Source organism: Callithrix jacchus, chromosome 12 (assembly GCF_049354715.1).
Source record: "Callithrix jacchus isolate 240 chromosome 12, calJac240_pri, whole genome shotgun sequence".
NCBI lineage: Eukaryota > Metazoa > Chordata > Mammalia > Primates > Cebidae > Callithrix > Callithrix jacchus.
In genome coordinates, this window is record NC_133513.1 from 51,834,261 (window position 1) to 51,849,274 (window position 15,014).

The 15,014-nt window shown below is 52.2% G+C and overlaps 1 protein-coding gene and 1 non-coding gene across 1 annotated transcript; both read right to left on the reverse strand.

Moving 5' to 3' along the window:
* LOC118146292 (uncharacterized) overlaps window positions 1-15,014 on the reverse strand; it is a 328,556-nt gene that overhangs the window by 92,778 nt on the left and 220,764 nt on the right.
* On the reverse strand, window positions 12,325-12,438 carry LOC118146542 (small nucleolar RNA SNORA71). Its single transcript, XR_004732398.1, has one exon. It is a non-coding gene; the product is annotated as a small nucleolar RNA SNORA71 (small nucleolar RNA).

Here is a 15,014-nt window from a genome sequence, read left to right on the forward strand (position 1 = left end):
AGAGAACTCCGGCTCCAGAGAGAGGCCTATGAACAGACACTACACAGAGGGGCAATGTGATGGCATCACTGGCTTTCCAGCCACCAGCCATTCCCAACCCTGGTCTTCGCCTGTCTCAGCCAGAGACTCACTGTTCCTGCCTCCCTTGCAGCTATGGTTCTGGCCAACAAGATACAGTGGGAAGTCTGCTTGGAGCTTTCAGGGAGAGTTTTGCTCCACGGTTAAAGGACAGGGGTGTGAGAAGGAACACCTTTCACCTTTTCCAGTTTATGTTCATTCTTCCACCTGAGATGTTTCCATGTGAGGATGTGATATTTGCAGCTGCAGAGGCCATCCTGTGACCACAAGGAAAAGGCTGAGAGAGCCACAGACACTAATGGGACTGTCGAACCATTCCAGAACAGGCCCCCCCTCCAGATGTCTTGTTAAAACAGAGATCTAAAATGTCTTCCCTGCTTTCAGGTATTCAATTACTTGCACCTGCATCAGTTAGAATTTGATTTGACTGTAATTAATAGAAAGCCCCAAAATAACAGTGGCTTTTGCAAGATAGAGGCTTATTTCTCTTTCATATAAAATAAGTCTGAAGATAAGCAGCCCAGAGTGACAGGGGCAGCTTTAAAGTCATCACAGAGCTAAGCTTCTTTTCTTTCACTGCCCTGCCATTCTTAGCATGTGGCTTCCACTCCCACAGCTCAAAGAGGGCTGCCCAGGCTCCAGGTATCACATTTGCTTTCCAGCTAGCAGGGAGGAGGAGAAGTAGAAGAAGCATCCCCCTCTCCTTTTAAGAACACTTCCCAGAAACTCTTCTGTCTATACCCCATGACTAGAATTTAGTGACATGACCGCATCTGGCTCTAAGGGAAGTTGGGAGCCACATTTGTTCTGGCCAGCAATAAACCTAACCAAAAGAGAGATTCCACAGATAAGAAAGAAGGATATGTGAAAAAATAAACAGTCTCTTTCATACAGCTGAGGCCATCCTAATTAATCCAGATAGCTGGCTGATGCTTGGGCAGGGAGAGGCTCAAAGATAACGCCTCTGATGAAGAAGGGATAGGAGTTAGCCAGGACAAAAGAAGGGAGAAGAGGCTCAAAGATAACGCCTCTGATGAAGAAGGGATAGGAGTTAGCCAGGACAAAAGAAGGGAGAACAGTGTCCCAGGAGCAACAGTTTGAACTCAGGCCTAGGAGTAAGACAAAGTGCCATATACTCGGATAACTGAGACTAGATGACAAAGCAAGGTGGGTGGGCGATGAGGTGGGCAAGCATCAAGAGAGCAAGACACACAGGGCCCTTACATAACACCGCCTTAAGGAACCTGGACTTGGAGACCCACTGGAAGGTGTTTGGCAGGAAAGCGACGTGGCCAAGTTGCATAGAAAACACACTCTGGTCACAGGGTGGAGGATCCAGTAAGAATGGAGGCAGGGAGACCCGGGGAGGGCTCCTGAAGGCCACTAGAGAGGGAATGCCGGCCTGGCCAGCACAGGGGCAGATCCCATGTCCACTGGGAGGCAGGTGAGAGGCAATGGAGTGCTACTCAGAGGGCTTGTCTGCAGTGGCATTCGAAGCTTGCACCAGAACCTGAACAGATGCACTGTTGCCTTCATCCAGAGTGTCTTGTGATACAAATTATGGACATACGTGTTTGTGTGCATATATAAGCTGAATTAAATATATGTTCAGTGCTGTATTTGCTTTATGCTCTGATGCAGCCTCTACTCCTTCGTGAACCACTAACAGTTTATGAACCAACTACACAGATCTGTGAACCACACTTGGCATTTCACTGATCTCAAGGGGAGAAAACTGAATTCCTCGTGTAAAGTGGCCCGTCTGTATCTGACGCACAGGCCTTGCTATTCCTTACTTTCTCTAGTGCCCGGAACCAACCCACTGCACCCTATGGCCCTTGCAGAAAGGACAACTGCTGATCAACCTGTCTAAGAGGCAATTCCCAGACAACCAGCCTGTGAAAGGAGGCTGGCCTGAGGGTTCCTCGCCACCCGCAGGGAGCCCCAGGGGCCTAGAAAGCCCTCCCTAGCCAAGCTTTTCCAGGAACAATGTGATTGCCTTAGGGAAGGCAGAGGAAGAAAATGGTCTTCAAACTCACTCCCTGCAGAGAGGCCAATGCAAACTGTGGGATTAACCCCTGGGGGGCGTCTCAGTTCTGAGGCCATTCTAATAGAAAAGAATGAAGGGGCCCCAGGCAGTTTGCCTGAAAGCAAGAGTTCCCCTCAGCCCAGCGAAAAGGGCTGGAGACCCTCAGGGGCTCCCCAGCTTCCAGGACCAGGCTACGTTGAGCACTGCCCTCCCCACCTGTGCGGAGACTGTCCGATGTTGAGCTGTCCCTTCTCTGCCAGCTGCTTGGAGGCAGTGGCTATGAAAGTGTTTCCAGGTCCCCACACCCGTCTCATGCTACCATAGCCAATGAGCACCGATGGCTCGTGTGTGCTGAGCGCTCATCAAACAACTTCGCATGTATTAACTCATTTAGTGCTGACCCACAATGCATGCATTCAGATGGATTGATGTATTAATGCAACATGCATCAGTGCTTGGAGGTGTTGCCCTGGTCACTCAACAGCTTGGTCCAACATCCTCCAGCATGAGCCAACATGCAGGGGTGGGTTCCCAGGATAGGAGCCTTCTGATTTGAGCTCAGAAGTAGAGGCAGCCAGTTCCCTGCGGGGAAGTTCATCCCTGTGTCCCCACAGGCTTCCTTTGGATATCTCAGTGGCCAATTTATCAGTCACAGAATCTGGGAGAAAAAGAGCTTCAGACCGTCTGGGCAGAACTCCAAGGAGAGGTGGGGTCTGGAGAGCCTGCGGGAGCATGGGACAGGCTCTCAGACTCTCAGAGCGGGTTCTGCCAGGCGCATCCAGCCCACCTCCATGGGGGTAGATGGCAGATCTGAGGCCAAGAAGGGGAAGTAGTAGGTCCAGTGTCACACCAGTAGGACAGGGCCGAAGCTGGCTTTATCCCCAATGCACTGCCTGACAGGGACAGAGCAGGTGACATGTTTCTGCTGAACACACAGGACACGTGGAAGCCATGACCTTGAAAAGGACACCAGCCCCCACTTAGGCCCTCTGCAGCACTGACCAAAGAGTGGGGCTCTGGAGCTCACAATCCTTCCTCTAAGCACTATCCCGAGAAGTCAGGCCAGGGTCCTGGAAGCCAGTGGGGGGACATCAGAGGACCAGGCCAGCTGCCCTCCCAGCTAGCTGACCCCACAGCCAGGGCCAAGGCACCCACCCCCAGACCTGGCCCCTGGGCCCCTCCACCATAGAAGACAGCCCATTCTGGGCACCTCCACCCTGGCTAGTGGAGACCTGCCCTCTGCACAGCACTCATCTTCAGCTTCATGTTTTATGTAAAGGGAATTGGGGCTTGGGAGGGGTGGGTAGCCAATAGCGGGCCAGAGAGGCAGGAGGGAGGCAGTGAATAAAATTCTTTGTTTAAGGAAGGCAAGAGCCTTGCGTCCGCAAGCCCGGGAGAGGCATGTCATTTTGCTGGAAATGCGATTTTCCCTAACAAGTACAGAATTCTACATGACATGTTGAAAAGTGTATCTCTTTGAGAAGCTGCTCTGTATCTCAGAGGCATCATCAGTACAGAACCGTGTAATGTGGCAGTTGCCATGGCAACGCCTCGTTTTCCATAGACAGGAAAATCAGAGCGGCTAAGTCCATTGAAAGGACCCAAATAATGTCTTGAGACCAGGCTGAGAGGTGGCGAAGGCTTTCGCAGAGGCCAGGGTACTGTTTGGGGGTCTACGGGCCACCTTAGATGTGTTTCGTAGAGAATCCCCAAGGTAATGTCCAGTACCTCCTCCTAATTTGGCTAAGACAATGGAATCTGTCCAATGCCATCCAGAAGGGCAGTGACAGGGCCAGGGTGATAAAGTTCCCACTTCATAAACAGGCAATGCTTGTGGCTGAGGTGATGTTGGCCCCTGATCCCCTCCATCTAGCGCCCCCTTTTATCACTATTTCTACTAAAGAAGTAGTTGTCCTGAAGACAGACACTGTGCTTAGCACCAGGCAGTAGCAGCCGAGTCGGAAGCAAACATGTTCCCTTCATCTACCCCCATAGGCACTGCCCACTCATGCGTGCCCATGGATGCATGTGCTTCCAGTGTGAGCGCAGGGACAGACTCACCAGAGTATGTGCTCCACCCATGGGTGCAACTCCAGCATTCATACCCACAGCTGGGCCTCCCAGGTACAGAGGCTACAGCCCCATCACCCCTGGGCCCGGCACAGCGTCTGGCAAGGGTGGATGTACACAGATGTGGCACCTGGAACTCAACACACAAGTAGTGCACTCACAAACACACGCACACTGCAGCTAAGGCTCTGCCCCAACCTCCTCCCCCGACCCACATTGCCAGGCATCTGCATGAAGCAAGGTGGCCATTCCCCTCAGTACGATGCCCTGTGGTTTCAAGGGGTGGGGGCAGGACTCTCAGAGGGAATTGGCGGAATTTGGAGCCCAGGAGGAATGAAGCATCCTTCCACTGTGGGTTCCTGAGTCACCATGCTGGCTCTGTGCAGCTCCCCTCTCCCACCTGAGGGAGCTGGGGTTCGGAGCTCCCTCCCTTGTCTGCTGGCTGTGCACTCCACCCTCCGCCTCCCAGGAGATAGCTGGCAGCTAACACAGGGCAGGAACGAGAAAAGCATTCATCCTGCTCCGTCATCTCCAAACATAAGTTAGCATGGGGGACCGGGGAGTTACAGTGAGGGGAGAGGCACAGGCCCCTCAACTTCCCAGAGGAAAAATTTTCTATAACTGTCAGAGATGTAATAGAACTGTCAGAAGTACAGGAAACTAGCTCCACAGATTACAAAAACACATGTCAGGCACCTATTGGTTTAGTGACAGTGTGAAAATCACAATTTTTCTGTCAAGATAGAAAATAGAAACAGAGGAAAACCAGGAGCCCCTCGACATGCACCCACTGACAGTGGCTAATGCAGCTCACCAGCCTGGGGGACGCCCCCAGAAGCATGTCTGAGTGCTCCAGGCTTCCCTGCCCCAACCCCAGCACCAGCCTTCACCTCCTAAGAGAGGCACCTCGCCCCTTCAGTCCCTCTGTCTGAGAAAGCAGAGGCATGGCTTTTCCTGCTGCAAGATCAGCAGCTCCCCACAGACCCACAGTCGCTAGCCATCCTCCAATGACAGGTCCCAGACAGAGATCAGGTCTCGGTGGTAAGAGAGCTAGCCTCAATCCCAGGCCCCCTAGCCTTTCACTTGAGGTCAGAAGAAAGCCAGTGTGCCCCAACCCTCTGACTCTGGGCATGCAGGAGGAGGCCAAGGGACCAGGGTCTTGGCAAAACCATGGTGCTGTCAAAGTTGTCCACATATCTCTCAGCTTTGTGGGGTTTCTATGGCCTGCTCTAGAGAGTCACGGCCTGGCACAGTGGCTCATGTGGTAATTCCAACACTTTGGAAGGCTGAAACAGGAAGACTGCTTGAGGCCAGGAGTCCAAGACCAATCTGGACAACATAACAAGACCCCATCTCTAAAATACAAGCAAACAAAAAAAAAGATAAAAACATTAGCATGGTGGTATATACCTAGAATCCTTCCTACTCAGGAGGCCAAGGCAGGAGGATAGCTTAGTCTGGGAGGGTAAAGCTGCAGTGAGCTAGGATCCAGCCTGGGTGACATATTGAAGCCCTCTCTTTAAAAGTAAAAATAAATGAATTTAAAAATGGAGAGTTGCTTTTTCTCTATACGACTTCACATCCCAGGCCGGCCAGCCTGGAAGCATTTCCTGCGGTTTCAACTGGAGTGTGGGTAGAAGTATCCTCCAGCCAACTGGAACCAAGGTGACAGATTTTGATTGTCCCTTGGCACATGAACAGTATCTAGACACCTCAGAAGATTGGGACACACTTTGCAGACAGACAGACCTGGTTTCCTATCCCAGACCCAATGTTTATGCGCCAAAGCTGGTGACCTATCTGAGATCCTCTCCTCCAGCGTTCATGGAGACACTGCACTTCCCTTTCCCCACTGGGGGGATTTTATGAGATGACAAATGTACATTCAGGTTTCCAGGAAGTGACGCTCCAGCATCTAACCCCTTCCACAGCCATCAGCAGGGCCTATCTTCTCAAGTCATGTTACAGTTTAAAAAGTATTTTGCATCTAGAACTTTGCAGAGACTTTGCTCCCTTATTGTAAAATGGAAATCACAATTTCACCCTCACACTTTACCCAGAGGCCAGAATGAACCCCCTTCAGTTCTGAAGCACTTCCTGCTTGTGTGAGTCTGAGTCCTGCAAGAAGCAGACACCCAGATGGGATGCAACATGCAAGGAATGTATTAGGGAAATGTCCACATGCGAGAAAATGCAGAGGGGTTGAGGAAAGGCTGGGAGAGCTGCCGCCAGATTCCAGAGCAGGTCTGACCATGAGTGAAGGAAAGATGCCATGCAGTCTCAAGAAGGTTTGGCAAGGCTAAAGCTCAGGGTCAGGGCATGGCCCTTGTCTCCTGGGACATGCCTGCCACACTCAGTCCCTGGCTGGGAGCATAAACTCAGCAGTGACATCAGAGCGTAGCAGCTGGAGCTTTGATGGGGCTGCGCTCCCAAAGTGAGGTCTTCAGGGCACCCTCATATAGCTGCGCAGCATCGCTTCTCAGGCGCCATGCTCCTGCCCTCCCTTCTCAGGTGCCATGCTCCTTCTGACAGCACTCTTCTACACTCTTTGCCTGACGAATCCTGGCATGTCCAGGGAGTCCAAAAGCAGAGGCTCCTTCCTCCAGGCAGCCCTCTCTTATCTCTGCCCCCTTCCCTCCCTCGCCAGTCATTGACTGCCATGTGCTACAACTGTGCGGCAAATCCTCCATTTGGATACTACATGGTGTGTCCTGCTGTTAGTTACCTACTCCCCAACCCCAGCTGGCCCTGGGCCTGGGACTGAACCAGAGCTCACGAATATGAATGAATGGTAAAGCTGGATAGATGCCCCCTGGGCTGGCAGGGGTATCTGGATTTGGGAGTGCTGATTCCACCAAGATAGGCCCTTGCCTGTCCCATAATGAAGTCCCCAGCTCATATTAGTAGTTACAGAAAGGGCCTTGGCACCAACTGGTCAGAATGGCAGTAGACACGAGCAGATGTCTGCCCTGCTGCTGCCTCATCTTGCATCCACAATACTGGGGCCCATGCTCTCCTGTGCCAGGAAACAGACAGGTACTCAGGGTCCCTCTTGATGCTGGCCCAGGAAAGACAGATCCAGGAAGCAGGTCTTCACATAAATAAGCATGGAGAAAGCATCACCAAGTATCCACTGCAAAAGGGACGTCTGAGCTCATCTACTTGATAATCCCCGCTGGTGTGCCCCACTCACACATTCCTGTCAATTGCCTTAACCATCCTGATCACCAGAGGAGGCTTTGGGGCACCCAGGGTCTCCTAAGCTGGTCACTCCTGGCGGTGAGCGACCTTGCCTGTTGATGCTGTAGGCTGTACACATTTTATCCTGCTATACACAGGCCACAACCTTACAAAAAGGCCAGGAGGCACCAATTCTAGCCTGACCCCATTATGCAGATGAGGAAACTAAGGCCCAAGGAGAGAAAGGCTACCTATTCAGAAGAACCAGGAATGAGGAAGTCTGGATCTCATCCCAGAGAGCAGCTGGGTCCACCATCCTGGAACATCTCAGCTCTGCTCCTACCCACCTCATCACCCCGTCAACTTCAGCTCCATCTGGGCCTCCATCCCCAGAGCAGCTTCCCCGCCTCCCACCAAGACTGCGGCCTGGGCATCCCTACATCCCTCCTGATATTCTCTGCAAAGAGTGAGCTCATCTCTCCAGCAGCCACCTCCACCTTCTCTGGTTTCCCATCATGGGAAGGCCTTGTTGGGGAAGGCATCATGCCGGAGTAGGATGTTCAGCTAATAAATATGTATGTGGGATTTTTATTACTTAATAGTTGTAAGGTTAATCGTTGTGGTGAACGCCTATATTTAATGTGTCAATGGAGCTGCAAAATGCCAAACTGAATAGCTTTAACACACATTAGTTCTACTTGTGAATCTACAAATAGGAACCTTGTCAGAAAAGTATTCAAACCGAGATCAGTATTGATTGTGGTCCTCGGGAAAGGCACTGGACTGTGACAGTTTAAAATGATAAATGTCTAGAGAATTATTTGCCCGTATTGATAAAAAGAAGCAGATATAAAGCTGACAGTCTCAGAGGAGGCAGCGCTGGTGAGTGTGGGCAGCACATCCAGCATCGTTAGGGGCTTGGAGCTAATCTCCCCTTTGATATGGAGAAGATCCCCAAGGGATCTGGCCCTGCCCTGTGCTGGGACTTGCAGTAATTGCAAAGGAGGGGGCTCTCTGGGCATGCTCAGTCTGCTCCTGGGTTCCTGCCCTGGCCAATCCACTGTGATTTAGAAAGGGAGTCTTCTGCAGAGACCCAAGCGTCTTTCATTCCGTCGCCCCCTTCCTGCTCAGTAACCTTCTGAGGCTCACCAAGCAAGACTGTAGTCCTCAACCCAGCCTTAGAACTCTCATCCCAAATGGCACTGCCTCCCTTCCAACCTCACCACCCAAAGCTCATCCCCACAGAGTCTCTGCAGCAACAAGACTGGCGGGTGGCATCTCCCTCAAACTCTTCCCCAAAGGCTTTACTCACACTCCCTGTCCATCGTAGCTGCGCAAAGCCAACCTGTTCTTTAGGATAACTCAACCCCCACATTCTCTTCAGTTCTCTACTCCAACGCCACCTCCTCCAGAAGCTTCCCCCTGGCTGCCCTAGCTAGAAGAGCATCCCCTGTCACTCTCAGTCTCCCTGCCCTGCTGTGATGTCTTCTGAGCCTGCATCACCACCTGGAATACATGCTTCTATGTTGGTGAAAGTTTACCCATCTCCCCAACCACAATGTAAGCACCATAGGGAAGATCCTCTAGCATATTCATCACTGAGCAGCGTCTAGCACATGGAAGGTGCCAGATAAGCTTTCGTTGAGTAAATGAATGAATGAATGAATGAGTCCTTCAGGAAGACTTCCAAACAACCCCTAGCTCAGTGATTGTCCATTCCTCCTTTCTCTTCGAACTCACTCAGGGCCTTTCCTGTCTCTCACCACTCACGCTGTTCAAAAACCATCCATGGCTCCCTATGGCCTAAGGACGGGCTTGAACTCCTGAGGCTCACCTGTGAAACCACACCCCATCTGGGGCCACTCCCAGGCTCCATCTCTGCTCCTTTCTTCTGAATCTCAGGCTGGGTTTCTACTTCCCTCCTGCCACGTAGGACCTGGCCATGCTCTCTCTGCACACCACCTCAGGACTGAGGCTTCTGCAGACAGCCTGTGTGACCCAAGTGTGGCTTCGTATCATGGTTGGCTCCCACTTACACAGCCAAGGACCGGTCCTATCCTGTCCCAACCCTGGAGCCTGGGCGGCACTACGGAATCCAGTCCGTAACTGAGCTCTGCTTGTTTCACAGTTTCACGGGGACCTTAGTCTTGAGCCTAGGGGCAGGCACTCATGTTTACATGTGCTTCCACATGGGAATGTAGTATCCAAAACGGTGTGCCCAGATACGACTTTAAAATCCCAGATCAGGGGGCTTGCTCCTTTCTGAGTTTTCTGTTCTCCTTTCCCTGTCCCTTCCCGCTGTGCACCCTTGTTTCACAAGATACCTGCTGCACAGGGGAGAGCAGAAGGCACCTGCGGGATGTCCTGGCTTTTGCTACCACAGGCATAAATCTGTTAGAAGATGTGGAGTCTTGCAGAGAAAGAAAGCAGGAGATCCAGGCTCTTAGCAAGAAGCAGGGGATCTTGGAAAAAGCATGAATGTGGAAGTATTGCTCCCAGACCAAAAGGAGATTTCCCCAAGCTGGAGAGAGGAGAGCAGCGAAAGCTGTTCCTCAAGAGCGGGACCCTGCCTTCTCTATTCCTGCTGAGCAAGAGCCCAGAGCAAAGGCTCCTGAGACCCCTGGGGACCAAGGCTGGGGACAGCCACAGAAAGGAGCCTTGTGCCACAGTCAGGGCTGGAAGGCAGCAGAGAGCAGGGTGCACCCTGAAGTACCTTTGTAGGCAGGGAAAGTGGAGGGCCCAGGGGCCTGAGGGATGATGCCCAGGAGACCCTCTCTCTGACTCAGGGGATGAGCCATGCCAGAGGGGGGATCTGAGAGGCAGGAGGACAACCCCAGAGGAGCTGAGGTAATGGGTTTCCACCAGCCCCACAGAATGAATCGTGGAGTCAGCTGTGGGGACAAGTGATTTGTGTCACCAGCTGAGTGAGGGGACTAAGATTCATGACCTCAGCAGCGGTACTGCTGCCTGCCCCACGGGTCTACATGCCCTGATGGCAGGTGCTGAGCTTCCTCCTCTCTGCCACTTTATACCTGCCCAGATTGGTGCCAACGCAATAGGTGGGACTTTGCCACAGCCAGAGGGCCAGCTCCCTGCACTTCAGGAGATGTTTCCTGCCCACTTCCCATCAAGAAGGCATCTGTCATGAGTGGATCCCCAAGAAGAACCATGGGATGAAGACAGAGGGCACAGAACTGCTCACTGTCCCAGCAGGGGCTTCCAGGAGGGGCAGCAGGCAGGCCCCACACTGCACTCACTCTGGGGCCCCGAGACAAGGCCACATAGGGAGAAGGAGCTGTCATGGACCCTATTCCATGAGAACACCAGGGTCATCCCGTCCTGTTCCACATGCTCTTATCTGACACTACAAGCTTTTCTCTCATGCCTCCAGAAAGATCCTGATATTACCTAGATCCCGACATTACCTGAAGAGGCCTTGACCCATCCCAGAGTCAAACCATTCACTGTACAATGACAGGTGCCAAGGCCCAGAGAGGGCAAGCTGTTCATCCAACATCACACAGCCACTTAGCAGATCTGAGACCACACCCAGGTCTCTTGTGTCCTAGGAAGTTACTCCTCCTACCAGCCCATGATATCTTGCAAGAATTTATTTGTGCCTCCGTGTAACTGCCAGACCTCCACAGCCACAATGAGGGTCCTCTAGCTAATATACCTGCCGAGGGACATGTGGCCTCCGCAGGAGTGATGAGAAGTGACTGAGAGTCAGAGACACCTGAGTTCTAGGGCCACCTGCGGCACATCCCATGGCTGGGCCTCCAGGATTCTGCAAAGCTGGTCTCCTCAAGTAGGAAGGGAGGGCCATAGACTAGGCCAACGTGAATGGGGGCAGAAGAGGCATGCGTGCATAATGAGAGAAGACTCCAGAATCCCACCACCTTATGGTCCTCCAAGAGGCTTGTTTCCAGGAAGCTTGTTTTCAAATATCTTTCACTGGGGCCTCTGCTTACAGTCACCCCAAAAAGGACGGCACTATTAAAATAAATAGGTGACCCACCAGCCCCAGCCTGGGCAGACTCTCTACAAGGTTACACTGTGGCTCAGTGGCAGGAACTGCATTTGAGCAGAGGATCCCCCAAGACAGCTTTAGCCTGCAACCCAGACACTGTCCCCAGGCAAAGTTTTGAGAAGAAACTGAAAACCAGCACTCCTTGCAGGCAACGTGCAGACTCTGAAGGGGGCTGCCCAGTGCTCTATGAGACTGCAGCAGTGCTGTTCAGGAAGACACCTACCATCATTTTTTCTTTAAATGGCCACATTCAGAGCCCTCGGCCTGGTTTGAAATAGTTACACCCTCTGTAGAGCATGCCAGGAGCTGCTACCAAGGAGAATAGGCTGGGCTGGAGTCCAGCAGAGACCAGAGAGACACATCTGGCCAGCATGGTGGTATGCAGGGAGCTCTAGGGTAGTGGTGCTTCTGGGATGACCAGATGGGCAAACTCACCTGGCCTGACCTCACCCTCTTCCCCAGGCCCGGGCTGACACAGATAGAAGGTCAGACACAAAAAAGTTTCTTTTCTTTTCTTTTTTGTTTTTTGAGACAGAGTCTCGCTCTGATGCCAGGCTGGAGTGCAGTGGCATGATCTTGGCTCACATTAACCTCCACCTCCCAGGTTCAAGTGATTCTCCTGCCTCAGCTTCCCGAGTAGCTAGGATTACAGGCACGTGCCAGCATGCCAAAAGGAGATTTCACCTAGAGATGGGGTTTCACCATGTTGACCAGGATGGTCTTGATCTCTTGATCTCGTGACCCACCCACCTCAGCCTCCCAAAGTGCTGGGATTACAGGTGTGAGCCACCCTGCCTGGCCTCTTTATTTATTTATTTTTAATGTATACCTTGGTTAAAGCCTCGCAGCCAGCAGCACTGAGCCTCACACAGGGAGCACTGCTTAAGCCAGACACCAGGTATCAGGAGGCATCTAAAAGGTGATGAAAAGAAGGAGGTATGGAAAAGCTCCACAGTTTGGAAGGGACAGGAGTGGCCCCTCCAAACAAGGGGAAATGCTTTCAGCAGTTTCCCTGCACTGTCCATGATCAGGATTACCTTCAAATACAGGGCACAAAAGTTTCAAAGACCCAAAGGTGGGGAACAAGGGGCGCCTTGGAGCTTGAAGTGCCTGGCAAATGAGGCAGCAGACACAGAGAGTCTTACAATCACAATAGCCCGAAGCCCCAACTCCAGGGGAAGGTGGGAGACTACAGCGGGATCAGAGACAAATCGCTGGGAGTTTTCAAGAGGCTGGAGAACAAGGGGTCAGCAAGTGAGAGGCCGTAGCAGCCTCCACCGACAGCTCAGGCAGTTGATGGATGCCAGGAGGAGATGACCAGGCTCCATGTGGATCAGAGCCAGGGGGCTGGGCACCCCGCTCAGAGCTGACAGCCAAGGAAGGCAGGGGACCCAGAAGAAATCAGCTCTGCTGGTTCAACACAGGGAGGACAGCCACCCCCTGCCTGGGGCATTCCCGATGACTTGGAGCCCCAGTGGGCCTGGGGAGATGGGCTGTGGGCAGTTTGCTCCTCATCACTGCTTTGCCAGAGCCGTTCTTGCCCCTCTGCTTCTGACTCTGTGGCATCCTCATACTCCCTCAAATCACACTCCCTCTGCACAGATGTGACTATTTTTCTGGAGAGATTGAATTCAGCACAATAAAACTAGTTACGAAACAGCCCTTGTAAAAGGACGTAGCAAAAGCTGGCTTTCCGAACCTGGTGCCTTTACCATACAAACACCAGAGACTCTTCATGATCTTGGAGCCCTGTGGGGGTCCAGCGCATCTGGAAGCAGGAAACTGTTCTTCAGTAGAAAGCTGAGTATAGGACCGAGGAAAGGAAAGCTACTGCAGTTGGAGTAAAGGAGGTGGGTCTCGCCCCTGCCTACCCGCTTCCCTCTCCCCAACCCTGCCTGTGAACCCCAGGGTTCCACAAATCAGAGAACTGATTCCCCAAAAACTGACAGATTTGTCCAATCCCCTCATTTTACAAATAAAAATAATGGGGCCACAGAGAGAAAAGGGAGCTTGTTCAAGACCTCACGGCTCTCCAGAGTTTGAGACCTAGAACATAGGAAGAAAGGAGTCCTGGTCATTAGTTTTCTAGTATGAGAAAACCATGGCTCATCCCATGGGTGAACAGAGGTCCCAGGAGTCCCCAAACAGTCTCAGGCAAGGTTCCTTCCCCTTGGAGAGGCTGCACACCCTCCAGGAAAGAGAAATCCTCTTACTGCTGCAGAAACTGCTCTTCTCCTTCCTGGATTGCCTTCCTGGGTCTTTCTCTCCCTTTCTTCTCAACAGTCAGAGCAGACGCAGCCCCAGACAGTTCCCTGACGCAGGGCCCGGAGCCCTCACTCCCTGCCTCTAATTACCCTGTGATAGATGTTGGCATTGCTGCTAAAGGTATCTGCGTGCAGGCTTTATGGTCATTTTCCAACAGCCCAGACCTTTTAAACTCTCTTGTGGGAGCAGGTTAAGATGATTATGCAGATGGATGGACCCCGGTGCAATATTATGTCAGCAATGGAGATGTAGGAGCTGCAAACGGGGCATGATTACTGCCAAGAGGAGGCTGCTGCAGCCACCACAGGACACAGGGAAGTGCAGGAGAACCCTGGGCTCTGAGAGCAGCCTCAGACACAATACACACTCACACACACTCCTCCTCAGCCTCCCTAGTTAGTTGTCTGGCTACAGTCAGACTCTGTTCCCATGGAAACGTGAAATGTCAACCGCAGCTGTTGGGATGCCAGGAAGACACAGGTCTGCTGGAAGGAGAAGCAGCCAGCACCCAAGGAGGTCCTGCTCTCCAGCTGGCTTGATGGGGCTGGGGAGAACCAAGTCAGATGCAGAGCTAGACCCCAAAGGACAGCACAAAGAGCAGTCCTGGGTACGAGCAGGTTCCCATCGGTCACAAGACAAGGTGAGGTCAGTGCACCATAGTGTTGATGCTGCAGTCCTCAGCACCTCCTAGAAATGGGCAATGCACTGGGCTTTGTGCTTCCCAGCAGACAAAGCAGAGAAGAAGACACAGTCTCATTCAGCTTGGTTTCCACAGATAAAAATAAATTCCCCTTTTCCTGGTTCTATGGGTGAGAGAAATGTCTCCCAACAATTTCCTTGGCACTCTCCCTCCTGCAATAGACACAATAACTAGCTTCTTAGGGGCTACTTCTCCCGACATCCTGCCTTCAGCACCAGCCTACGGCACCACACCGAAGCGGAGCTGGGCAGCAAGGCAGTGCTACCTGGAACAGAATACACGGCAAGGTAGGGGATGGTAGGACTTAAAATGAAGGACAACACAGGCTCCTCTGGGAGATGGATAGGCACCACAGCCTTCTGGTCATCTTCCAGAAACGGGTTCTCCTTCTTCAGACTGCGGAGTTTATGGTTGTCATCTTAGAAGGGAACCAGCAGGGCAAACATCCTATGTTCCAAGCAGTGAGTGTGGCTGATGTGTGTGGAGCACCTGGAGAAAACGGATCCCAAGCAGTAAGACCTACAGCAGCAGGAGCATTGAACACGTGGTTGCTCCAGGCTCACCCTGGCCTTGGTCTTTGTAACTAATCTTAAGACCACCAGTGAATGGGGTTAACGTTCTATGTTGGTGGCCCATATCTGGGCTATCTCCAGGGCTGGGTT